Source organism: Glossina fuscipes, unplaced genomic scaffold (assembly GCF_014805625.2).
Source record: "Glossina fuscipes isolate IAEA_lab_2018 unplaced genomic scaffold, Yale_Gfus_2 3, whole genome shotgun sequence".
Classification (NCBI taxonomy): domain Eukaryota; kingdom Metazoa; phylum Arthropoda; class Insecta; order Diptera; family Glossinidae; genus Glossina; species Glossina fuscipes.
Genome location: NW_023998417.1, coordinates 14,296,171 through 14,323,192, shown reverse-complemented (window position 1 = coordinate 14,323,192; position 27,022 = coordinate 14,296,171). Strand labels below are relative to the sequence as shown.

Genomic DNA, 27,022 nt, shown 5'->3' with positions numbered 1-27,022 from the left:
AAGAAATAATTGATCTCCTTTTGCATAACAATGTTTTCAATAAACTTGATGAATAGAATGAGACAAAATAGTTGTTTTAATCTTGCAAAAGTAATGGCGGACTAACAGGAAGGTAATTCTGGGAAGAGAAATAGGCCGGAAAAGGGAAACAATATAAATTTTCTTTTTTTTTTTCAAATCCAAAAAGTTGTGAGGACTAATCTTATGTAACCTGGAGCTCTTAGAAAGATTCAATTTCTTACAGGGGAATACCTTGTCGTTTTATCTTCTCTCGCAATAAACACTACATCTGTTTAAGTCTGTCTGTCAAGTTCGTTCCTTTAAGTAGCGTAATGAAATGGCTGTTACTTCCAGTTGAGACATCGTCCGCGTAATTGAATGAATGATCAAAAATGAGAATAAAATGTCGCCCTTTTGTCTTCAATATTAGAAAAAACTTTCTGTTTATTAGCAGGTAGGTTATTCCAAACTAAGGGAATCGCAAGGCAATCTATCCTCTGTGCATTGTGTGTATCTTTGGATCCGTAAAATAATAGAATATTTCAAGTAATTTCCCGTTGATCGCAGTTTAAGGACAATTATACAATAAATGAACAAAAAACAACAATTCTGATACATATATCAGAAATGCCTAAATAAATAAATAAATAAACAAAAAAGAAAAAAATGAAAAATGATACATGATACATAATATATGTATGATATGTCTAAAGTAGTGTCAAATCCGGGCTATCCAAATAAGTGTATATTTGAAAATTTGCATTAAATCAAATAGAAACGTTCAGGAAAAAGCAATCAGCATAAATGTGTTTACGGAATTGAAATGAAAACTGCAAGTATTGTGTAATTTAGACAACAGCATTAAAAAAGTATTGAAAATTTATTCCAATACTTTTTGACATCTTTTCATTTTTTGTTTTTGTTCATCTTTTGAAGCAAGAGGAGAAAAGGAAATCCTTTTCATGTTTTTATAGTTCTCTCCTTTGTGTACCGAAAAAAATTTATATACATTAACAAATATTGTATATATATATATGTGTGCGGGTGCAAGTGTGAGTAATATTTGAATATATTGTATACGCAACGTTTACTGACAGTTTCGATAATTTACAAATGCTTTTTCCCTTTTTTATGTATGCTGTGAAGGACTGACTGACTCAATGCATTGCAAATGCATTATTGTTATTGATATTGAGTCGTTTGTGTTAGTGAAAGAGAGAGCAGAGCGTTCGCTGTCATTGATGTCAATGATGTGGTGTTTGTGCAGCATAGCACAGCTGCAACGATTACGATGATGTTTAGTGATGATATTGATGAGTTTTGTAAATTTTATGAGATTACGTTTTGAATTTGTCGATATAGTCAACGGGTATGTATAAGGACTTAATAACGCAATAAGCATTTGAGGGAAAAAAGAATTATTATTATATATATTACATGCATATGTGTTACATACGTATGTGTGATGATTACTACATTATATGCATGCATGTGAACATTACTTTATGCATACGTTTATCAATCAAATTGTTCGTAACAGCGGTGACAGCTACAGTTGTACGTGTTTGCGCAATCCTTTCTCTTTGCTTTGATTATTTGTTATTAAAATGTATGTAAAAAGAGTCATATAAAAATTTTGTTTTAAAGTTTTACTTCTTTTTGCTTATCGTTAGCATTTGATGACAATACGCAACCGTTACTATAAGAAACAAAAGACAAAAACTATATAAGAGATGATGCGAAAAAGAAATCCTACAATCTCCGCAGCATACGTGCATACAAAAAAACTTACTATTGAGAATATTCCTTTTACGGTTTATCGCTTTTCCTTTCTTTGTATTCGTTTCGAGAACAGCTCAATTTTTTGGCAATATTCCAGCTAACTAAGTGCAGCAAATGTCTTTATCGTTCTGGTAACCGCAGATTCAGTTGTAATAGTGGTAAGGGCGGGACAGACTTTCTCATCGGAGCTCTCCCGTTCAACTATTTCCTTAGGAAAATGGGACGCATAAGTTTTATTTTTGTAAGAATTGCTGTGTGTGTGTGTGTGTGTGTGTGTATATGTGTATTTGCGTGTGCGATTGTGTTTATTCAAATATAAAATAAACCCTTATCCTTTATAAAACGCGATCTGCAGTTCGTGGTTTACTTTTGGTTCATTTTCATTTTTTCATTTTTCTTGCTTGGTTACCCAGCGTTACTTGATTCAGCTAAAGAATGGGTTATTGCCTGCTTGTGCATAGCAGATTTAATAAACGCAAATATATGAAAATTTTTCTTTCCGTATTTATTTTAAGCGTATTTGCGTGCGGTTAACAGTTTTATATATTTTTTATTTTCTCCATTTTTTTTTTTTTTCGCTTTACTTCTTTTAAGTAGATTTCTGGTGTTGATGTTTTTGTGTATTTATTTTGCATTATTTTTCGGATATTGTAAGTATGTACGCGTAAAATATCGACTTAATTTCCGGCATTGAATCAATACAGATTTACGGAAAAGTATCCGAATACGAAACTGTCTTACATAAGAAAATTCAAATGCAGCGAAAGTTATCGAAATTCTTACGAAATTCTTACACGCAACCCAAAGAACGGACAAGATTGAGAAATAAATGGCAATCAAACGTTTAGTTTAAGTAACGAAATCTATTATAAATTTGGCTTGTTCTTCCAAATCCCGTCGGTAGTGAGTTTATTTGCGAAAGGCACATCAATTTATTGAAACCTGCTTCTTATACAAGTTCCCATGTCCTTCAGGCATTTAAAAAACCCTTTGAATAATTACTTGAAAAGGAAACAATGCATAAATTCAAATCTTCACGGCACAGGCACGAGAACGTTCTCTCTTCAAATTTTGTGGGATTTATTCAAAATGTTAATATAAAAAACTGGTCACTATGCCACTATGCACGGCGTAGCAGATGCGGACAAGCGGACGAGTATTTGACGGCTTAACATTTGCAGTTGATCAACCATATGGGCATTCTGTAACGTTTGACTGTCGCTTATTTAAGGTTTTGGGCTGCTAACTCGGCGACGAGTTTCTGAGAGATGGTGGAGGGGTTGGCTGGAAGAAGAGCTCTTACTCAATAGCTAGTTACTACCGAGGAAATATGTTGAATGGTATTTAAGTACAATGAAGGTAGTAATCTAGCGAGTGCATGGTAGAGTGCATTAGATTAGTCTACCATGTTCAGTGCAATACCCGAGACCTATATATCTTGAAGAAAAGTAGTTCACTGGTGCTGGCAACCAGGAAAGTATGGAGAATCCGAAGCAAGTACGGTTGTTTTTAACAACCGCCCAAAGTATGCCATAAGGCTTTGCAAAACAAACTGGGAGCCACGGGGGTCAGGAAGCTCGCCTCACAAAGCCACGTATGCCTGCGGGTATATGATGGACTTTGTCCTTAAGTCGTAATAAATAAATTAATTATACTATTAATGCAAAAAAGAATTGACGGACGGCCTTCCCTTTGGCCGATTGATAGAAAATGTCTGGTAAATTAATTAATACATGCAAAAATGGAAAAGGGATATGACGAATAAGTTTTCCCCTTTTACCTATTTTTACTTTTGAACACATGTCACGGATGCCTGCGGGTAATGGTGGTAATTGATCAACAGCACAGTGGAAGCCTTATGGCGGAAGCAGTCAGTTGATCAATTTGTGAGTCCTGACTGCTTGGGTGCGGCCCTTCGGGGAGTACTCGTGGTGGTTGTGGTTGGCGAGTTCCTAGCTAAAATGGAACAATTGAGTGCAGCTAGGCCTCGCCATTGACCAGAGTGGGGTTTATTGTTCCATACATAATAAACTGTTCTGGACTCTGGTGATGTTTAGGCCCCTACTCTGTGGGGATTGTCTAACTCGCCAGGGGGCGTAGTACGCTTAAAAGTGGCTTGGGCCACCGTGGGGTTAAGCCTTTCAGGCAGGAACCCACGTTAAACCCTTGCCACAAAATCTGTCGCTTATTAAAAAGTGAATAGAAAAATTTATAGACGACCTATCGTTCAGAGTTTTTTATATAAATTTAAAGCATCTAACACAAGTGTCTTCTTGAGTTTTGCGAAGAAAAATTAAGAAAAAAAAAGCTCTTAAAGCGAATAAAACCCTTAAAGAATATCATTTTATTGAAATGTATTTAAGGCCTACGCAAACACTAAGGAAGCGCAGCCAACATTTGCATGTCGCTCTCTTCTTTTCTTTTCTCTTCTTTTCTTTTCTCTTCTTTTCTTTTTTTTCTTATGCAATCTTAAATAGCAATGACAAGTTGAAATTTTGGTAGATTTAATAGTTTGCAGGAATTTGGATTTAAATTTTATAGATTTTTGGTATCTTTTCCAGTTGATTTTTCTTCCTAAGCGTACATTTTTAATGATCGTTTGCGTTTGCTGGCAAAAGTACCTCACGAATATTCCTTAACTTATTTTATAATTCAATTGTTAAAGTTTTCCTTTTTATTTTCGTTTGGAAAAATTTTGTCGAAAAATTTTTTGAAAGCACTTTTTATAGAAGAGTTGCATATTTCATCTAAAGTTTTCCCTTATATTGAAAATGTATTGTGTGTGTGTGAATGTTTATGCGGACAATTTTGCATAGTTATTACGTTTTTATGTAGACAGAGGACTGACTCGGTGTTTCGTATATGCTTATACTTGCATAAGTATTTCAGTACATACCACCATACCGTTACACTGGTAGGATAACCTTCAATTGTGTTTTATACTTCCTGTGTTACTTGCACTTCCGTTTCTATACAGAGCCACCTGCCTTCCTACATTCGAACCAGTAGTAGTATCATCATCTTCATCATCGCAATCATCATTATGATAACGGCACAGTTCAGCCGCACTTTTGCACTGGCTGCTTCAATAGATAATGTCATATGCCAGCCAAAAAAAAAAAACCGAAATGGCTGCTGGTTGAGAAACTATAACAGCCTCTATAGTCGCAGTTGTTTTTATTGCTCTCATTGTTGTTGAGAATCTCTGTCTTTGGAAATTTAATTTTTTTCTTTTTCTTTTTATTTTTTTTTTTAATTTTTTTTTTTTTTTTTTTGCAACATTAGTTACCGTTCTGCTGGCTTGTTGCCAAAAACTTTCTACACACAAAGCTTCTGATATATTATGTAAAGATAGAAAGGGAAAGATGCCAGTGTGTTCTATATACCTAAGAGCATATGCAGGGAGCATTAGTAGGACTACTACCACCACTCTGAAACACTTACCTATACCAATAGTTTTTTCATCTCATTGTATTTTCCCAACACAATGATTTCGTTTTTCTTTCCTCTTTTTTTTATTTCACTATATATTTTCATGTTGGCCTAAATTTGTTTTCGTTTTTTTTTTTTCGTGTCTCTGTTTTCGTTTCATCCTCCTCCATGTAGATTTTCCATTCCAGTTATGTAATTTAAGGGAAGTTTGTATAGAGGTCTTTGCCAAAGATAAAACATCGAAATCTATTTTTAGTTTTTGCACTTTAATAAGATTTTTTTTCTTTCATTGCTCTACATAATGCATAGTCAGCATTGATTATTCAAATTTAATGTTTAATTTGCAAGTTTCAAAATTTCTGCTGCATAATTCAAGTATAATCTTATGGAAACTCAACAAAACGATAGTAATTTATTCCTCTTAGGGCGGATGTATGATATATCTATCGCTTAGCACCAAATTTTTATCACACTCCGCAAATGCAATTTGTTTTAAAAGTAAACGCTTGCCGAACACATAGCCACATAGTCCTCATCGAAATACTTTTTTGAGTGGTAAGACGCAGTTCGAAAGAATTTACTGTAAAATAGTAAATTTTTTATGAAGAATGCATTCGTTCTAATTTCAAGAGTCATTTCTCGATTCCCGAATTTAACGACAAACCTCTCAAGACTTCTTAACTTCCAGCGTCCACCGCCAGATTTTTTTCTAAAAATTGAGATACGAAACTACGGTGGCACTGCGACATTACGTGCGAATGTGGGAATGCGACATCACGTTAAAGCTAGAATATCAATCGATCACATTCTTTAAATGAAGATTTTCGTCGTCAAATCTCTTATTTTCTCAGTTATTCTCACTAAAGCACTAGGAGATCTTTCTCTTTCGACGGAGACTGAACTACGGCGTTGCTTTCACCTTGACTAGACTTGGAAGAACTTTTGACATTTAATCATTGTCTTGTTTAAACTTGTCTTTCTATTCATATAAAATTATTAATAAATCGCTTACGCCCACAAAGCCTCATGCACTTGCGTTATCTTCTTTCATTGCTGTTTCCTTGAGAGCTAGAAATTGAGAAGCAATAGTAACGAGCAAAAAGTGAATAGAGATGCGATTTACGACGAACATAATACCTGTTATGGTAGGGTTTCTCATTTTACTTTTCCTGTATATTATAACTGATGAAATTTTCTCTACAATTTTCTGTTATGTAATTTTTATGCATTGAATCTGATGGCTTAGCCTTATTTACGAATGTAAAAAAAAATTGTTTTCGTTTTTTTTTTTTTCCAAAAAAAAAAAGCATTAAAATTGCTTTACCACGAGCTGATCTCATTTCTTGTAACTTGAGAAATCCAATTAATCGGAGCTTTTGCTTTTCAACATTTTATTATTCTTGAAAAAATTCGAAAGCTAACTGAAGTAGCGGCATGCTGCTAAAGTAATCGAGAGTTCACATGCTTCACTTTTTCATATTTTATCTCTCGCATATTAAGTTAAAGGTAAATATTTTATACATTTTGAAGTCAATGAATTCGGATATTGAAGGTAAAATTGTTTCTAATCAATAATGTACACAAATTGTGTTGCTGTAAGTGGGCATAAGGGCTGTTCTTAGTAAAGAGAACAAAGCATTTCTATCATTTCGTTTGTTTACAGCAATATTTCTTTAAGAAATTCTATCCTTCTCTTCGTCTATATACAGGCGGCACACAGACCTTTCAGAGAAATATCTATAACAGACTGGCCCGGTGGAAGGAATTCGTAGTGCACAACACCGCGATAGTCGAAAGAAATTGTGGACATTACTATGATTGTCTAGCGACTTTTTCGCTGTGTCGGCGCTATTTAACTTGAATATCAGTCTAAAATTTGCCCACAGCATTACGCAAATCAATTTTTTATAGAGTTTCTTGTTTAAAGATTTTTTCAACTCTTCACATCAGATATTGCTTTGTTTGTGAATGAAGTGAAAACCTTACATTAAAAATCAATCGGTACTACATTTTCATTAAGTTCCCCACAAATAATAATTAAAACATCAATGAGAAATTTTTCAAAGGGAGAGGGAAATTCATTTATGACTAGATTTATGTCGTAAATAATTGAAAAAAGAAAATAGAAAATAGTAAATGAAAATTGTAAGGAATCATTTCTGTGAATGAAAGGCTTCAGAGCGAATAAAGAAAATAAGTGCAGCAACTACAGCATTAGAAAAAGAACAGAATTGATCAGACATATACAACATAAAAACAGCATTACGGGTTGAAAGTTATGAAAATCAAAAGATGTTTTATTGAAAGCAAATCAAAAAGAAGCCAATTTTTTTATTTGCTATGTACAACATTAACAAATGTGTTTATATAAAATTTGAATATATAAGTAATAGAGTACAGAATTCGCTTGCGATCTCGGATAGTTAGCTATAGGTAATGAAAAGACATTCACAGTAAGCTGTAGTACAAACTCATTCAGGGTCGACTCTCCTAAACGGAAGGAAACGATCCAATGCAGAGGATGAAAATTATTGAAAAAATTAACAAGAAAGGTTTTTTCATTTTTCTTCTATTTTCGTTTTTTCTCTTTTTATTTTTGTATTTACTGATGCGAAACATTATATAACATAAAATTTTCTTTAAAAAGCAAGTCAGAGACAAAGAATGATGACTGTATATAATGTTCAAAATCATCCATCATCATCTTTGAAATGGATGGATGAAATGCTCTATAATATTGTTAATGTGTGCTCCGAAAAGTTTCTGCAGTGGATTTCGAAGACTTGGTAGTAAATATGAGTTTAGGACAAGCTATAAATCATAAGGTTAAACGAAATTGCAAGCAACGCGTAACAAGTGGGATTTTTTTTTTTTTTTTTTTTTGCAAATCGAACTTTAAAAATTTTTAATATCATTCGTATTGAAGATTATATCGAATGCTTTAAAATAGTGTTTAAACAGTTAGTAATCGCATAATAATAATGAAATTTACGGTCGTGTACTCTACTCGAATATTTTCCTTAAGCCGATGAAGTAGTAATTGGATAAATGAACAGATAAGTGCTGGCCTTGGACATCCTATTACCGCAACTAGAAGAAGAAATTTCCAATTTCATAATTTGTCATGAATTTGTTAAGAAAAACAATTCTGTGGATATTACGGAAACGTTATGATTTTCGTCAAACTCTTCTTAATTTCCTTTGCATATTAACTCTCCTTAGAGAGTTCATTGGGATGGTTTAGTTGTAGTTTACGTAAACAGTTATATTAATATTTAAAAGATAAACAAGCGAAAATTTAAAACCTCATCGCCTTATTGCAGTTATAAAATCTACCGTTAAATAAGCTCTTAAAATTTTTAAGTAAGCATACGCAGGGGTGCACCAAATCAACAAGAAAAATAAAAGATTCATAAAAGTTCATAATCTATAACGGGGTATGAAAAATTCAAACATCCTGACATAGTGAAACGTAGTTAACACGCCTACGTGTTTATTTTTATATGCAATTTGAAATTCGGTTTTCCGTACGAAGATTGCTTTTTACCCAAAACCATTAAGAATTCGACGCTTAGTGATAAAGTTGACGTTATTTTCGGCGATAATGCTACAAATTTTGTTCTTTTTTTATTTTTATTATTTTTATTAATAATATAATGTTTGTGTGTGTGTGTGTGTGTGCGTGTTCGTACGACTAGATTTCTAGCTTTTTTTATTTCTATAAAAAAAACCATACAGACTATTAACACATGACATGAAAAGAAACTATATATGTGTGTATATATTTATCATAATCTAACGGTAAAAAGGTGTGTATGCTTTTGTACTTAATAGCATACCTTATGGCATTGTATTATGGGTGCTTTATAGGGTATACTTTTCAGCTTAAGTTTTGTTTATCTTTTAGCTTTCGACTATCGAAAAATGTGTTTACTGTTGAGATGATGGAAAACATAATGACGCTGTCAGTTTTATGGGATCGTACCTTTTTAACTTTTCTTATTTCTTTTTTTTTTTTTTTGGTAATTTCAATAGTTGTTTGACGTAGACTTTTTGTGTAAGAAGAAAAATGAGATCATCTAAATGGAAACGATTTTAAACGAAAAATGAATAAATTTTATAAAGAATAGTGTATATTAAAAGCATAAATTTAACCGCACGACGCAAATAAAATAATAAAATACGAATTGTTTACACGTCTTCTCTTCCTTCTTAAAAGAAAAATGAAGATGAGGACAATTTTTCCTTTTTAAAATACCTTTTTGTTGCTTTACAAATATACGCTTTATCGACCAATTATCCATAGTGTGTTTAAAAGATAAAAATTTTCAGATTATTTAGATCAATTCTTGATGAAATATCATAACTCATAACAGCCCCTCTTTCTGTCTAAACATTCAAAAACAAACTATGTAAGAGCGGCTCTTTAATATACTGGTATGAGGATTGATTTACACATTTACCTCTGTTCGTACCGCATATATCGCATTGCCTGTTTTTGACGTTTTGCTCTCAAATCAATTCTTTCTTTTCTAATCTATTATATTATCTTTCTGTAACTCTTTTTCTTTTCCTGATCTTTTCTTATCGTTTAATAAGACAATTTAAAAAAAAACCATCTCTCATCATCACACTTCGATAGGTTTATAACTCAAATTGGTGGTAAGAAGTTTGCAGATGAATTCAATTCAATTGTAGCCGCATTGTGATCGTAAATGAAAGTTAAAAGGCAAAAATAGCATTTTCCGAAAATTTTCAAATCGTCCTAAATGCGAAAGTGTTTATCCTCATTTAAATTAAAAATTTGAAACTGTCCTACCCGGCAATATTTTCGCTGAAGGCTAATTCAAATTAGAATAACTATTGGCACTTTTGGTCAGAAGAAATGAATATATGATATAGAAATAGTGCTACCCATCCCAAGTGGCAGGAAAGCCAAAGCCGAGCATCTTTAACAATTTAAACTTTTCATTATAGTAAATTGCCTGAAAAATCAATGAAAACGGGCTTTTTTCGGCATCTTTGTCAAATTAAAGTTGCTAAGGGGTAGCTTAACCCTCGTCATTTCCAGTTCCTATGTAAATGGTTATCTTATGGTGTGCATTTATCCAAGAACGTTTAATATTACAATTGAACTGATTTTCTCGTCTTGTGTCATGCTTACAATATAAGCCAAAGCAATTATTAATGCATTCAATGTTAAAGTTGCTCTCCCCTAAAGCAGTAGTTTTCCTAACGACTCTTGGTTGCGGTTTCTCGTGTAGTAATGTTTAAATCGAGATAACGATGATTAATTATAATAATAATACTTGTTACTGTCGTTAATTGAAATGTGCGGCTTACATGCAGTCACATGAATTACGTTGTGCCTTCTTATTTGTGCGCTTAAGATTAAAAAAAAGAAAAATACCGAAAATGAATTATTTTTGCTTCTTTAATTTATTACCAAACCCATCTGCGAAACACATTTCGGAAAGTTGTTGTGTTTTTATGCTTAATCTTCGTGTTTAGATTAATTTAAGTAAAACATTTTTTGAAGGCTTGACTTACGTTTTTAGGCATCATGTGTTTGCCTAGTGATGAATAAACGATATCGTTAAAAATAGAAAACGTTAAGAAAGAGAAAACAAAAAACATAAATATATAGAAATTATGTAAGAGCAGTAGGTATGATTACTTTTAAGAACTAGCTCGCGTGCAGCGTGTTATGGCGCACTTATTACAAGATATTAAAGTTTACATGCCGTTAAAATGACCAAAAAACAAAAAAAAAAACAAATTTTCATCTTTTCGTCCATAGAGTTGACTTTGGTCGCGGCTACAGCGAGCGGTCAGTCGGTAAGAGCGTAACATTCATCAATTGGGCACACATTCACTAAGTTTCGGCCACTACCTATCTTCTTAGTTCTTTCTTTCTCTCTCTTTCTCCTTAAATATTAAGCATACATAAAAAGAAACAGGACGCTGATGGTCCGCCGTTCTGCTCGGCAGCATGTGAAAATGGATTGCTACTTATAGCTTCATCTCCACTCTTGACATGTCATTATTATTTAAACTTATAGAGTATTGCGGTCTCGCGAGCCATACCTCATGACTTCTTCTAGAAGCTTTGTTTTTATAAGATCCAGTCAATCTGCGTATAACTACGACCTACGCAGCATACCTAGAGTTCTTTCATCTTAATATTGGACGCTTTAAACGCTATTAAAACAAGTTTTCTAAATACACATACGTTGTCTATGTCATACTTAAATTAACCTTTAATGTTGAATGCTGCATATGACTGACTGACTCTGCATATTTGCTTCGGTTTATTGGTAACCTCCTCGGAGAACGCCTCTGTGCTAGGCGCGTATATTTTGGCTTATTATGGATGGATTTTGCTTTTAGGTTGCCTTTTCGCCTACGAGTATAAACTTTAAAAAAGTCCAACCAAAACTCTTTTGGCTTGAGACTGATCTTAAAGAATTTGTTATTACTCGATTCGGCTGTTATTGCATTCCAGCTGAACTCGAATATCTGAACATGAATAAACAAATAGATTATGTTTCTCGCATTTATTTCCAGACTTGTTACTCACACAAGCATATCTGTTTACTACCGCGTAGCGGTGCATGAATGTTTGTTTTGCATGTGAGGGCAACGATAATTAATGATGCAACATAGTATGACAGTATGTGGCTGTTTTATATCTTGTCTTCTCTTTGCCATCCAATATTTACAAATATTTAAAACATCTTTTGTTTTTTTTTATATGCAATGCATGCTTCGTTTTTGCTTAATGGCTCAAGGATGTTTTCGTTGCTGTTCTAAATCAGTGACAGTTGCTTTTTATTAACATTAACAATAAATTAAAAACAACCTAGAGAGAAAAGGAACAAGGGCATTCACGAGAAATTGTAGCGCAGTTTTTTTTTGTGTGTTCTCATCTTCATTAGGTTTTACGGCCAAGCTGGAAATGCGATCAGAAGATAATTTCAATGCTCAGAGATCAGATCGTGGTGTCTTTTCTTATTCCCAAAGTCGAATCGTGTCATTTATCATATATTGTAGTAATTTCTATAAGAATTTGTAAAAAGAAAAGTTCCGTAATCTTATAACATTCCAACTTCTCACTTAGTTTTGTCCCGAGTGCAATTTTACTTCATCATCGGCCTCACTAGTCTTGCTAAAAATGATAGCCCTTCGAATAGAGTTTCGAAGCGGACATGGTACAAGGCGAGAATGGTGTGATGGATATGGATGGACGTAGCTGCACCTATTACGAAGATATGCAAAACTTTATATATGTCAGGATGTAAAAATTCTTTACGGTTTGCCAAATATATCCGTTTTCGACGTTTTTCTCTTTAATTGGATCACTTATTAGCAATTTCTTTGTCGCCTAGGATTTGGTTGATTCCATTGAGCTTTAAGTAATATTCGGAATGACTGCCAAACTTTGTTTTATTTAATTTTATAAAACTGTGCAATTCCTGCCAAGTCTCTCTGTAATTAATTACATGTCTCTTTCTTCATTGCAGGATTACAACAGCTTGATGAAAATTTCGGTAAGTCGGTTGTAATTATTGGAATATAAATATTTCCATTTCTTCTTATGATCCTCTTTAAGACTTTTTCACAATTTAATTTAATCCTCTGTGTTTTGAATATGTTCATCTCAACAATTTAATAGCAAGCAAATATAATAAAAATGAATGAAACAAACCTTTTTTTGTCTGTTAATGCCATCCTACACAAGGATGGATTATTTCAATGATTTTTTGGTCAGCTGAAAGGAATGTTGTTATGCTTTTTTTACAGGCTTTTGATCCTTACAATTAAGCAAAAAAAGAATGGCCTTGAAATTTCATGGGAAGTTGGGAAGGCACTCACCCGAAATCTCTCATTCCAGCTGTAAATTCTCAATTATTCCACTTTTGTATCTTACTGGCAAAAGAACATTACCAAGTGCACAGACAGATAAGGCTTTTCGTTCGGTAGATCGTCGATTGTGATTAAAGTAAAACATTCTAGAAGCATGCGTTGATCAACGATTAAATGGCAGACTTGGATAATTTCACAGCAAAAGAAACAGTCAAACGGGAATTTCTAATTGTTGTTGAAATTGTAAAACTAAAAATGTTTTGATAGCTCGGCAATTATTGATTACGAGTTTGTCTAAGAGAAGGGATTCCATTTAAATCATCCACTAAGGCTTCAACAGCAAATTCTAATAAAAAATAATTTTTTATTGCTCGTCGGTTATCGATTGTATTCACTTTTCATTTTGTTGGAAATTCCTAAAAACCCAAATGAATGTAGGTCTTAACAGACATCTTTCTCTTAAAGAGATCTTCGTAACCCAAAAAAAAAAAAGCCAGCGAAATAGTTTTCTTTTAAAGTAAACCAATTAACTAAATTAACATTTATATTAAAGAAAACACATGCATTTTTTATCTGCAGTAAAATATTTCACACCTTTCGCAAAAATATCGCGCGTAATATACGTTTTTATAGAGAAATGGTGCAAAAAGTAAAAATAAAAAACAAAAAAAAAGAAACTGTTTTACAACCTCCTTTTGTAGCTATTTAAGGATACTAATTAGTAACAGTGTTCGTTGTCTGTTGTCATGAGTTTGAGGTCGTCGCATTATTTCCGCCAACCATAATGACGACATTTTTGGTTCACTGAACCACACTGAGCACACTGAGTGATTTACGCGTGGTAAAGCAGCGGGCAAAGAAAAAAAGAAACTTATGTATACACACATATATATGTATATGTATGCAGGACGGTGAAGAAATGGACGAACAAATGAGAATTCCTTTATCTGCTGTTTAAAACGAATTTCTATTACTCAACTTTCAATTAAATTTTGAAAACTATTTTACCGCTTACACCACAAGTTGCCAATGCTTTTTGCTGTGCTGAGATTGCAAAAGAAAATGCAATAATACGACAGTGGACTTTGCATTAAGAAAAAGAATGAAAGTCATCTTCGACTTTGACTTTCACTTACTATTGTTGGTGGATATTCCCCAATTGTACACTTATATGGTGAAAACAGCCATTTTACATAGTCATCATAATAATAGTTTCGACAATATATTCAGCCTGCATGACTTCATTCCTAAATCGTCACTTTTCGCTTGACTTTTTACCGCCTCCTCCACTCTGGAGGCCTTGATGAACTTGGAAAGAAGAAGAAGAAGAAGAAGAAAAAAAGCGGAAACTCTGACGAAAAGATGGACAAATGAATACCTTTGTGATGTTACATTCATCAGATTTTTACAGGCTTCATGAACTATTTCATGCGTATATCTCTTTTACGTCTCTCTTGAATGACAAAATTAATATGTTTTAATCCTCAGACCTCCATTTTGTGTTAGTATATAATATGATATGCTTTATGTACCCTCTGGGCGTTAAAGGTGTTAGAAAACGTCATTAAATTCCCAAGTATAATAAAAAGAGGTTGGGGAAGTAAAGGTATGCGTCGTCTTGGAGCAACGATTGTTATATATTGCTATCATTGTTTTTACTTAAAGGAAACCAAGATAAAGTTTATTAACTAACTTAAGCTGACGGGTTATTTGTTAAAAGACCTTTCTGCCATAGTGTGGAGGAGGGCGGAGCTAAAGCTTTGATTTGTAAAATACCTCGGGCTCTTAAAATGAAATACAAGATACATTTTTTCTTCAAACGCGAAATTGTTACGAACTCTGCAATAGAATATAAAAACTTGCTCACAAAGAATATCCGTTGTTGGCTGCTAAAATATTTAGTAGAATTTCTCTTTAAAATCTTTTATTAAATGTGTTGGATGTTGTGATATTTTTTTTTTCTCTTCCTTTTTTTTTTTTTTTCTTTTTCTTTCTTTCCAATTTATCTAACTTTAACGTTTTTATAAAAACAGTAACATAATTTAATTAACTGTGTGTCGGTAGAGAGCCATTAATTACATTACAATAACGTTAATTAGGGAATAGCAATTTTTTAGATCTTTTTTGCCTAAGCGTGTTCATTGGCGTTCATTGCTTATTCTTACATCAGGTATAAATTATTAATTTACGCACCTGTTAATTAATTATAAAGATTTATTACAACGATATTTAATTGATTTATAGGGCCTGAAATAAATCAACTATTTATAATTGTAATATGTTTGAGTTTTGTGACTTTTTCGAATTCGGATTGCGTCGCGACGCCCATGCATGAGTTACCATTCATTTTCAACTTTAGAGCAATCATTTCGCATCCATTTGCCACTACAAAATGTGCACCGAGGTAGAAATGAAATTTGGGAAAAAATTTCAATTTAAATTTTCTCTTTTAAACAATTGGCTTGCGAGTCACAGCTGAGATTAGAAGAATGCCAAATATATCTGCGTTATGACAAGTGCATTACAATTTCGATGTTGGGTATAAACAAAGAATTTTTTAAAAATCAACCAATCGTTCGATATATTATATAGGGGTGGATTAAAACGAATGAAAGTTTCCCTATGAACCCAATTATGGCTTGACTTGAATGTTTACAAGGAAGATGCAACATCAAGGAAACAGTTATATGGACTGGCTGATTAACGTTTCGAAATCGATTTAAAGCTGTACACAAATCAAGTGTTTACACGCTTGATGCGAGAATTGTAACGTGAAATACTATTTTGCGTCAAATTAAAGTGCTTGCATTTGTTCTACTGCCGCTGGCAGTTGGTGTAAAAATGACAAAATAAATTTTCAATTCGTTGTAGAAAACAAAACTAGTTGTTAGCTATTCTTGTATGCATAAATGTTCATAGATGAAAACACAGATAACATCTAAAATAACACCATACACTATGTACATACTGGCAAGGCAAGTTTGTAAACACAGAGTTTTTGAAATGCATTTATATCGTTCACAGTAACGAACCATTTTTTTTTTTTTTTTTTTTTTTTTTATTTTGTTAACAATTTATCAACTGATGGTATAATAACCGCTAGCATTTTCAGCCAAATAAACGAATTTTTACTTCTCTCTCTCTCTCTCTATCTCTCTCTCTCTCTTTCGCTATAAATCTCATTTAGATAACAAAATCAAATGAAATTCTTCGACAAAATGCAATTTTTTTATAAACCATGAGTTGTGTGTGAAAATTTAAAAATAATAACATTTATTATGCTCTGGCGTTTACTTAACTGGCTACAGTTATCCTTGCATGCTAATGGTTATGGGAATGTGCATACATGTCGAATGTTATAGGTTACTACGCGCTTCACATCGATTCCATGCAGTTATTCGTAATATTTAGGTTACAAAAACCATTTTCAATCGAGAAGGCCCAAGCAACCTAAAATGAATCGTTCATCATTAATACTTAAAAGGAAAACAATCTTTGCAGTCATCGTATTTCGATTAAGCCGTAAACCTGTTAAAGTCTATCGTATACTTTCTTAGGCAGAATTTCTTAATTATTACTTTCAGAAAAAATTGTAACTTTTAATTTCCCGTAACACATTTCTATGGTTACTAAAGCTTCTTGTTGAAGTTATTCAAAGAAATAAAAATTTCATTTCTCGTTTCTTATTGTTAACAAGTATTTCTTTTTGGCTTTGTTTGAAGTTTTTTAAGCGATTTACTGCTTTTCTCTAATGAAGAGAACGCGCAGTGATTATGCTTGAGGTGTTGTTTCATATCTTATCGTATTATCGTAATGTGGAAAAGCAATGGAGAAGTTATATTATTATGCTAAAAGCTCATAACCCAAACAATGATATCCGTTGCGGCTGTGCAGGGTTTCGCTATTTTCTCTCGCTTGTCTGTGGATACAAAAGCGCCAACATGTTATCTATGGTAGAAAGGGAAATGCTTGAATTTTGTGCCGAATTTTTATATTTCAGAACTTCTTGAGAAATTATCAAAAAAAAAAAAAAAAAACACATGTGAAGCTCAAAAGGACGTAATTGTTTAACACTCTAATCAACTTACAATTATCTTCTGAGTCTACTTAAACTTGCCTGTACGTATGTCTATCCGCCTGTCTGATATCTGCCACCACATATTTGTGACCAGCAAACAGTTTTGGACACATTGGGAAGAAATATTACGCTGACACGTTTTTGTGTCTCAGGACAGAAACCTATTGAGAATTGCTTCGGATCGGATTAGATTAATGTATAATGTCGCTTAGTGATTGTGCTTCGTGTATACTAAATTAGTGCAGTCGTTCGCATCGGACGGATCAGTTTTTTGAACGCACTCCTACATACGCTTCGCTAAGAAAAATAACCCTCTTATTGGCAGAACGTTCAACGAAACGAAGCCATTTATTCAAACAATTAGTTCCTCCTTGAAATTTTAACAAATCTAAACCTACCACGCCTTGCGCTACCAATCGAAAGAAATCGAGGGCAGAAGCCGCTAGATGTTGCGTGCGGATCCTATTTCTACGTTCTGACGATAGACAATAAAAGTCCGATATTACGGACTGTTGTGATACTTAACTTTCATTAGTTTGTGTCTCTTGCGTAATTCGAGCCCCTTTTCGAGCAATTCGCAGTTCAAATTGAACAGCTCTCGTCGATAGTGAGTTCCATTGACTGTGTAGCCCGGTTTCAGTAGCGCATAGTGTACGATTTTTTCCTAATCCGTTCCGTCTATGTTCATACTTCGCCATGTCAATCCCATAATTTTTTGCTTTTGAGATTCCTGAAGATTCTCGCAATATATGCACTTTGCATTGTCAGTAATAATTCAAGGCCGTAAAAGAAAAGAGGAGGTTTTCGTTTTTCAAGCCCCCTCATGTGGAATTCATTTTTTTCGCTTTTTGAATTTTTCCTACAGCGCTATTCAAGCTAAAAAAAAAAAAAAAACAGCTTCAGGCCTGTATGTCCGTTGTCTGCAAGCAAGCATGGCCAGTCCGTATGCGAAAATTGAACTTATTTAGTTGCGTATGTAATGTAAGCTTTAAGCCCTTCGGTAGAATGGTTTCTTTAAATTGTGCAATGAAAAGACAATAAGAGCCATTTTTTTCTTATTTAAAAAGGCGTTTGTAAAGGGAGAAACATGAGTGTGATGTCAAGAGGAAAAAAGTGATATCAGGGACGACATTTATCATCGTTCTTAATATTTCAACATGCTTTTCTTATTTTCAAGTTTTTTCAGCCTTCTGTTTTGATGAAAACAAGTAACGGGACTTGCATGTAGAACAGCTTTTGTTGTCAACACAGAACAAGAAAATGTAACAGCAACAATTGTAAACTATACAAAGATGTTGCCAGCATTGTTAGCATTAATGACAACGTGCATGAGTGTTTGGAAGCAAACTTATATGCTGTGTACGCATGTGTTTATTGTAAAGTAACGCATATGAGTTTCTTGCGTATGGAAAAGTAAAATTCCAGTACGGAATTATTTATATATGCGAGTACATAAGCAGCGTGGAAAGTGGAAAACTTTCTGTGTTTTGTGTCATGCCTGCATCTCCTCTCCACGCTGAGGTATTAAAGTAAATGAAATATTTCATAAGCAGATATCATTTACATGACTGACTTTCTTTCGTCATTTATGATATACAAGAGAGAAGCGTCCTATCTCTCATTCATGCAAATGCAAATAAGTTGAAAAGAAAAAAAATAATTTTATGTTTATGTTTGCGAGTGCGGGTTTGCATTGATATTCACATGAATGTGCTCTACATACGCTAACAAATGAAGAATAAAAACTATCCCTACCCTAACCGCAATCCATATATCAACGCTGATGTCTATTTGCAAGTGTGCATAAATGTATGCAGCATAACTCACTGCTATCATTTCATTCGCGTACGCATATGGGTGCGCGTGTAAGTATGCATTTGTCTGAGTTCTGTTAGCCATTTATCTTGAGTTGTATGATGCGGTTTCTTTATTGCATGCCTCGACTGTGTATCATTGTTTGCTCCCACAATAAGCACCCCCAAGGGCATGTCTTTCTTTCTCTTTATTGTAAGCGAATGTTTGTTTACATATATCTGCATACGGTAGCAATGCAGTTAAATGTCAGTAGCATGTGCTATTGGTGATATTGTTATTATTGCTATAGCCTTTCTTTAAATGTAATTTTTTTAAAAGCCATGTAAAAAAGGTTTTACTATTATTATTACTATTATTATTATTATTATTACTATTATTGTGTCCGTTTATTTTCATTGTGTTTTTATAAAAGTTCGCTTAACGAACACCAACTTTTTGTTCCTTATTCAAAGACTCTAAAATTATGCTCTCTACCACAAACTGTATCATTGCTTTAAAAACTGTTGACCCAAATGTAGTTAATCGAAAATGTCGGTGTATACGGATATAAATTAAACAACGGAAATTGGTAAAGGGAAAAATTTCCCTCTGCCGAAGAACCTTATTTTGCGTAGGCCATCCAATAGGATCCGGGGAACTCCTCCCATAAAACCCGTTAATTAGAAAGAAATGTTCCTCCTGGAGAGAATTTTAAATCCGCAGAGCAACACAAGAAAGCATTTTCATGGTGTAAAACTAATTAAGTGTGCAAGAGCAATTCTCAATTCGAATGATATTTTGAGCTTAAATTCAATTTCAAGGGCGGCCCTAATCCGTCCACGAAAAGAGTTTTAAACAATTAGTAGTACTGGTAGAGGTAAAACTTGGCACAAATATTTATCAAGACCATCAAGTTCGATCTGTAAAGGATTGCTAGTGACTTTAGCTAGCGAACATTCTCAGAATACGCGAAAGATTCTGCGATTTTTGCGAATTCGCTTGAGCGCAAATACTCGATATCGCCCAAAGTGAAAGTGAATTTCTTATATGTTACCCCTTATCTACAACAGTACGCCAAAATATGCGCAAAGCGAATCTATGCGGATTTGCTTGTGAGCAATCGGCGATCTTATGATGTTCAAAAAAAAAGAAAAGAATTTGCCCATACGACGAAGTAAGCCCAGGATAAAACAGAACTGGAGAGATTATAATGGTTTAAAATCTAAATGCTTGGAACAGATGTAAGTCGTATATTGGGTGTCCTTTCGTGACTGAGTGCACAGATTGCAAGAAATGGTCAAATTAATATAGAATTTTTAGTGATTTTGCGCCTTAACACTAGCTCGAGGACATCGATGGTTTTATTGAAAATCCTCCTTCTTCGTCTTCTCAAGCCAAACTTGTAATGCAGTTATCAGGCATAGGTCGATACATTTTCACACGCGTATACATATATACACATTAACAAACATACGGATAGAGATTGTTATTAATTTTATTGAATTATTAAAATACTTTTTCACAAAATTTTAATATCAATCTATGATTTTGTATAATTTTCTCTTGAATTGCAATATTTACGAATTCCTAGAAAAAATTCAACAGTAATACATACTTCTTTTGCACTAGTTTTGTTGTTACAATTTCAATTTATTATACGTCGGTATGTGAGTGCTTTTTTACAGCAATCGAGCGGGTTCCTCGCTCCGGCTTATCTCGTCTTCCCTTTCTATTTTGGCCCTTACTCCAGCTACAGCATCAAATTGCTATAAATTGTTAAAATACCAAAACGTTTTTCAATTTCAGTACAATTTACAATAAATATATACGCAATTTTCAATTTCATGCTTCATAGTGCAAAAATTTCTCTCTCCCTCTTCTTCACTTCTGTGCTCGGTTTCTTCATAAAAATTTTTCATTTATTTCTTTTTTTTTTCTCTCGTCATTTACAGCTGAAATAAATATAATTTTATGAAAATATGTACACATACAAATATACGTATATATATATTAGTTCTTATACATATTTACATGTAGATAGATATTTCTTTCTTTTGCTGGTGAGGATATTTTATTTAGAATTTTTTACAAGTCTAATCTCAATATAATTCTAATGTATTTTTAAGTTGCGCTTCATGTTTGGATTAAAATCCGGGGGTCGTCGTGTCAAGTCACATTTTCATGACTTGTGCAAAAGATAACAGCACAGAAGTCTTTGATAAAAACAATGAAACCTTTCTTTCGGTCTATAATAAGCACAAAAGATCTCAGCTAATGTTCTTACAAGAACGGAATGCTCCTCTTGGCTCAGATCGTAGTCTTTCTTACTTTCGAGCAAAGAGTATATTTCTCATATAGCGACTGCTTTATGATTGATTATTTTTGCTGGTTCTGCCTTGATAATGATGGCTCTTGGTATATGTGGTCTGTTTACGATGAGGACCAAACACGAGTGAATGGTCTTTTCATAATTTGTGCACAAATTGATTCTTTAAAGAACAACTCGTACATACTCGTAAAAAAATAAAAAGAGTATCAAGACTTCTCCGATAGGTCATATTACTCTGTCTAGTTAAGATTAAAAATTGATCAGATTGCTTCCTCTTGCTCTCTGTCTATTCGTCCTTAGTTGAAACTAAAATTTCGTAATTTTACTTTACATCAACTTTGGCACAAATCATATTAAGTTTCTATGAATATATGAAAGACCTGAACGCCCATTAGGTGTACCTTTTGTTACTCCGATTGATTTTTAGTCAATTTTTGAATCGATATAAACTAGTCTGCCTGTGGGCGGGCCATGTGTTTTAGCGTTTAATCTTCAAGTCGCAATATTTGGGATATTTTGACCAAACTTGTTATAGCGACCTATTTTGGCCGGGTTTCAGATACTCTTTAAAAATGGACAACAAATAAATTTGCATAATTTTGTTGATCTAATTTTTAACACCTCAGTTGTTTCTTGGTTTGTGCATGCGACCTAAAACACGCAATTTAAAAAATTTGCAAAATTTTCAAAGCTCAAGACACGCAAATCCTTTGGAATGTTGGGTAAACTTCCTGTTTTGTTTGCATATTTTTTTATAATGGTTGAAATGAATTGCAATAGCTTCCGGTTTTACTAGATATATACCTACTGTTACATACATATATATATATATATATATATATATATATATACATGCACACTTTTGTCCATTAACTTGTGAATAGTTAATTCTGGCTTAAGGCTTGTACACTGACATTATTACACCATTTAATGGTTTAAATTGTCTAACGTGGTCTCCATATGTTTCAAAAAAAAAACCGGAAGGTAAATGTCATTATGAGAATGTGTCATTGAAAAAGCTTATATTTATATAGGCATGTACACGAACATACATACATAAATGCTTGCACACAGCAATACGTAAAAGTCTTGTTTGTATACGTGCATGTATAACATACATGCGTTCTTGTTTATGCACATTGAAGTCAACTACTGCTCTTGCTTTTGTGCATATATAATAATAAAACATTCTGGGACGGTGAGTAAGACCATGTGTTAAATATGTTGTGAGAGGGTCTCTGCAATTGAGGTGACATAATCAGCAACTTGCACATTCAAGCTTACATATACGCAACCGCTTTCATTGTTCGTTGCTGTTTTTACATCGACCCAGTGCTTACTTAGAGGAGTGCAAATCCTGCCTGTTTTCATGTAGAGTAAACAGAACGCAATAACGCAATAAATAGATAGAGACAGAGAAAGAGAAAGAGAAACAAAATGAGAAAGGATATGGACTGTATAAGTTTCCATTAGACATGGTTCAAAATTTGATTATACTATTTATCAGGGATACGGTAATAATCCAGTTTTTAATATCTCAACAAAGAGTGAATTTTCATGCTTTTGACAAACTTAGAAAGTGAAATAAGACAAAACAGAGAAGTCACAGGATGTTATTACGAAATTTAAGAAATTTAACATAATTAGTTTCAGTAGAAATAAAATGTAGACATATTTTGTTACCTTTGTTCGCAGCGCGTAAGCGGTTTTAGATGCTAATCTGAGCTTAAGTACGTTCTCCGAGCTACTTTGTAAAGCATTCCTTGTTTCTTTTTCCTACAAAGTGTGATTCTTCAAATAACGGTTGCTTGCGTCGGTTTTTGTAGTAAATTTTTTAATAAAGTTAAACCAACTTTTCGTATACAACGAGTCACATAAGGAAGAAGAGATCAGAGTTAGCTGTCTATGGTTATAATTTACGAGATATTGGCTTAAGATGCGCTTTCAAATGACTTGAACTCCTTGAACAATTATGAAATTGCTTCAGGAGCAGTGTAGTTGGAGGAATTGTGAACATTTCAATTATTATTTTGTTTGTAGTTAGGCAAAATGTGCCATAAGGCATCTTTCGATGGCAACACCTAGCCTACTAGTTTATCCAATCATGTTTATTCGATTAATAAAGGCAAAGCATTTTACACATTCAGATGAGAGACCGGTGGGGACATGAAGTCGTGTTTCTACGGCCAGTTTATTCAAGTCTAATTCCTGAAGATGGCTCCGGGTAAAAGCAACAGCCAATGCCAGCAATGTGTTTTTATCAGCGGTCTTCAATGTTTCCGGCACTTGCGTCTCTGTGCAGTGATAATCAAATCTACATTAAATCATAGGACAGTTTATCTCTGGTTAAGATGAATCGCTTAGCCTTGCTGAATAGGCCTTGTAATGTTCGCTAGTATTGTAAACGAGAAGAATTGATCCGATGCCAATATTTTAATTGTAAAGCCAAAGTCCTTACTGATAAACGATTTCAAGATGCAAATCTTTAGATTTTTTTCCGAAAATATTTACGTGATTTTTTAATGAAGATTGTTGATTCAGGTTTAAATGGAAGGCAATCGAAAGACCCAACAGAAAAAAAACAATAACAGACCAAAATTAAATAAAGTGCTATCCGCACACACATCGACATTTTTTTCGTCCGCTAATTCGCAGGTAACCTATCGAGCCTTGCACACTTCTCTTCGGTGGATACAATTTAAGATTCGTGTTTTCGTTTGCTCGCATCCCCAGCGAAACAATACTGGATTTGTGTAATTATCAGCGCATCTGCACATGTTTACATGCTTTCATTTTACGATCTATTATTTCAAACGGGAATTCGGCTGAGGTGTGTTCTCTAATGTTTTGCTTGCTTTTGCACATTCTACAGTTTTGAAAATTGATTTGAAATCTTTGCTCATGTGCTTGCGAACATGCTAAACTTTTTGAAAGAGCAAGAAACTAAATAATTGTTTGTTTGGGTAATGATAAAATGAAAAAACACATGAAAACTTTTGTAATCTAAAATTTACACCAAAATTGGTTACGCAGTGAACTGAATTGTCTCTTGTATATAAATGCAAAAATGGATGAATGTAATCCTTATTTACGGCTGCTTAGATTTGACGGTCATAACCCTTCATTTACGCCTGGTGCCGAAAAAAAGATGAGATAGACCCGTCTTCCCAATTATCTCCGAGAAATAACTAACAGTAGCTTAAGTGACTAAGCAGCCAGTATCAAAATTCTCTTTGCGGGCAAATTATTTGAGGTAAATTAATGCAATTAAGTTTAAAGTAAACTAAAGTACGCGTTTGGTTAAATGCCTTCCCTTTCGGCGTGATTTCCTTTCATTTTATCAAAATCTAAAGCTTAAATATTTATTGTTGGATAAAAAAGAAAGCAATTAATGTGTCATGCAACAATAACCTGAACTGGTTCGCCAAATGATTAGAAAAGCAAGACTGAAAGATATTTTCGCAAAATTTTTTGTACCTCGACGGTTTTAAGCCAAAAATCGTTCTGCATATAACATAGCAGCCTTAGGAACACTTCCATAGAATGAGTACCAGCATAACGTAACGTCAACAACGACGCCTAAAAGTAAACAAAAACACTTGCCTGCATTTAGGAAACATCAGTTTTCGTACAATTCTGTTATACGTTGCGCCTACTGCTATGCTCTTCCGAGTATTATTGTTTTGTTAGTCTTGCGTACGCGTGCCAGTACGTGTGCTTACACACTGTACGTGATTACTCCATCTGAAAAGTTGATATCTTAGAGGTTACATTCTGAAAGGCTCCCGTAAGCAGTTAATGTTTGTGTGTACCCTCCCTGCGTTACGCTTGCAGAACTGCTACAATAAATGTATGCCTTTGAAACTGCTACGTTTTTTTGAAAATAAAGGTAAGCAGAAAACGTTTACCATATCGTTCACGCGCTAATAGTTGGGCGTGAGTTAATCAAACCAATTTCTCTATTTAAAACCTATGTTATATGCCTTCGGTGTAGTCGTTAGTGACTGGCAGTCATTTTTTCTTCTTTTTTTTATTACGTAACACTGAAACGTAAGCGCATGCAAATTTTTTTGAATTCTTTGGGTTCTTGATAAAGTACATAAAAAAGTCGACTAAGCCATGTTTTATGCCTGGCAAGCTAAGCCTTGTTTCACCAACTCTCCTAATGACAAAAACGGCAAGGCAGCCTGATGTACCAACCGTTTCTTAACTTTGATGTTCAAATGTCTAGCAGGCGTGTTTTTTAGGAGATGACTTGTGAATATGTGCATATTTTATAGGCGAATAAGTTTGGTTGCGCCATCTATTTTTTGACATTCGGAACTTTATTGTAAAATATTGTTTATATGTTTATAATTCAAAATATACGCCATTGCTAGGCATTACTTCCGCTGTCTTTAGAAATAACATGAATTCCGCGTGGAAAGAACAACTGGTCTCTTAAGGCTGTCCACAAAATCACTCGCGCTTGCATATCGTTATAAGAGTGGCAGTACCTTTTGAATGAGCAATAAGTTCCTCATTGAAACCCGCGTCAATTAAAAAAAGCAATGTCTGCTGATAGCAGCGGAGGGGATTAGAAAGATTTCCTGAACGAGTTTTGCTATTTGGGGCCGAATGTCTTCAAATTGAACAGTGACGACAATATCATGACTGGCATATTGCTCTTATTTTCTTGTCGCAATCGCATCAATTATTGTTGGCGATGGTTTCATTTTTTTGGAACAAACCGCGATGTCACACCCATCCATTGTTCATCCCTCGTAAGAATAAGCATTCTTCGAATTAAGCAGAAGTTGTCTCGGCACACACACACGCTTTTTAAAAGTCGCAGCGCGCTGCCCACGCTTTAATAGGATAATTTTGCGCATAACTTAAACACAGTACTTTTAAATGAAGAAATCGCAGATTCATCCAGCATCCTATGTTATTACTTACTCTCTCTCTCTCTTTTAGAAAAAGGAGGAGTCAGATTCGTACACGCAAGAATCGTAATGGGGTTAAAAAGAAATATCTAACGTTTACGTATTCTATTGTATGCTGGCTTAACGGCTTGATGGCTTTGATCGGTTTAATGATCTGCGTGCGCTAATTATTGTATTAAGCTTAATTAGAAATTTTGATGAAAATCATATTTTTACCTTGTCTGTTGTCTCTATAGCGAATATATATTTTTTTTATTACGCTCTGCTAGTAATGATCGGGGGGTAAATGCAAGGAAGTGAGAAGAAGAGAGACAATATGCAAATGTACGTATATTTCAATTTGGTTTGTTTTCACAATCCACGGACATCATGCAAATTTAATAATAAACAACAGCAACAACCACATAATAGCAAAAAAGGAACAAAAACTTTTCAATAAAAATTCCACATGGCGTAGAGCGACGCAAGAGCGCATGGATAAAAACAAAAAGCGAAAAACCCGAAAAAGGTCAAACAAAACTAAAATGACAGATAGGAGCACATCACTCAGACTCTAACAGGCACGCACTTGCACGTACAGGAAATAAAAATATGTAAATAATGGCAACAGCATCGAAAGGATATTCATACGTACTCAGCTCTAGCCGCGTGCTTATATATAGTTTTTTATCAAACAGAATTTATTGCAAAATTGAAAAATTCATGAAATTCATTCATTCATTTTATTTTGTTGCTTTTTAGTTAGTATCCGTTATTCGTATTAAACAACAGCAACTTTGTACTAAAAATGTTGCAAAACGGGCCGAAATGTTGAAA

General features: G+C 33.8%; 1 protein-coding gene across 6 annotated transcripts in view; it reads left to right on the top strand.

The window, feature by feature from the left end:
• LOC119634658 (complexin) overlaps positions 1 to 27,022 on the top strand; it is a 206,455-nt gene that overhangs the window by 25,444 nt on the left and 153,989 nt on the right. For all 6 annotated transcript variants that reach the window (XM_038028929.1, XM_038028926.1, XM_038028928.1 and 3 more), the window contains exon 3: positions 12,738 to 12,764. The gene's annotated coding sequence lies outside the window, so the exon portion shown is untranslated. The remainder of the gene's footprint in view (positions 1 to 12,737; positions 12,765 to 27,022) is intronic.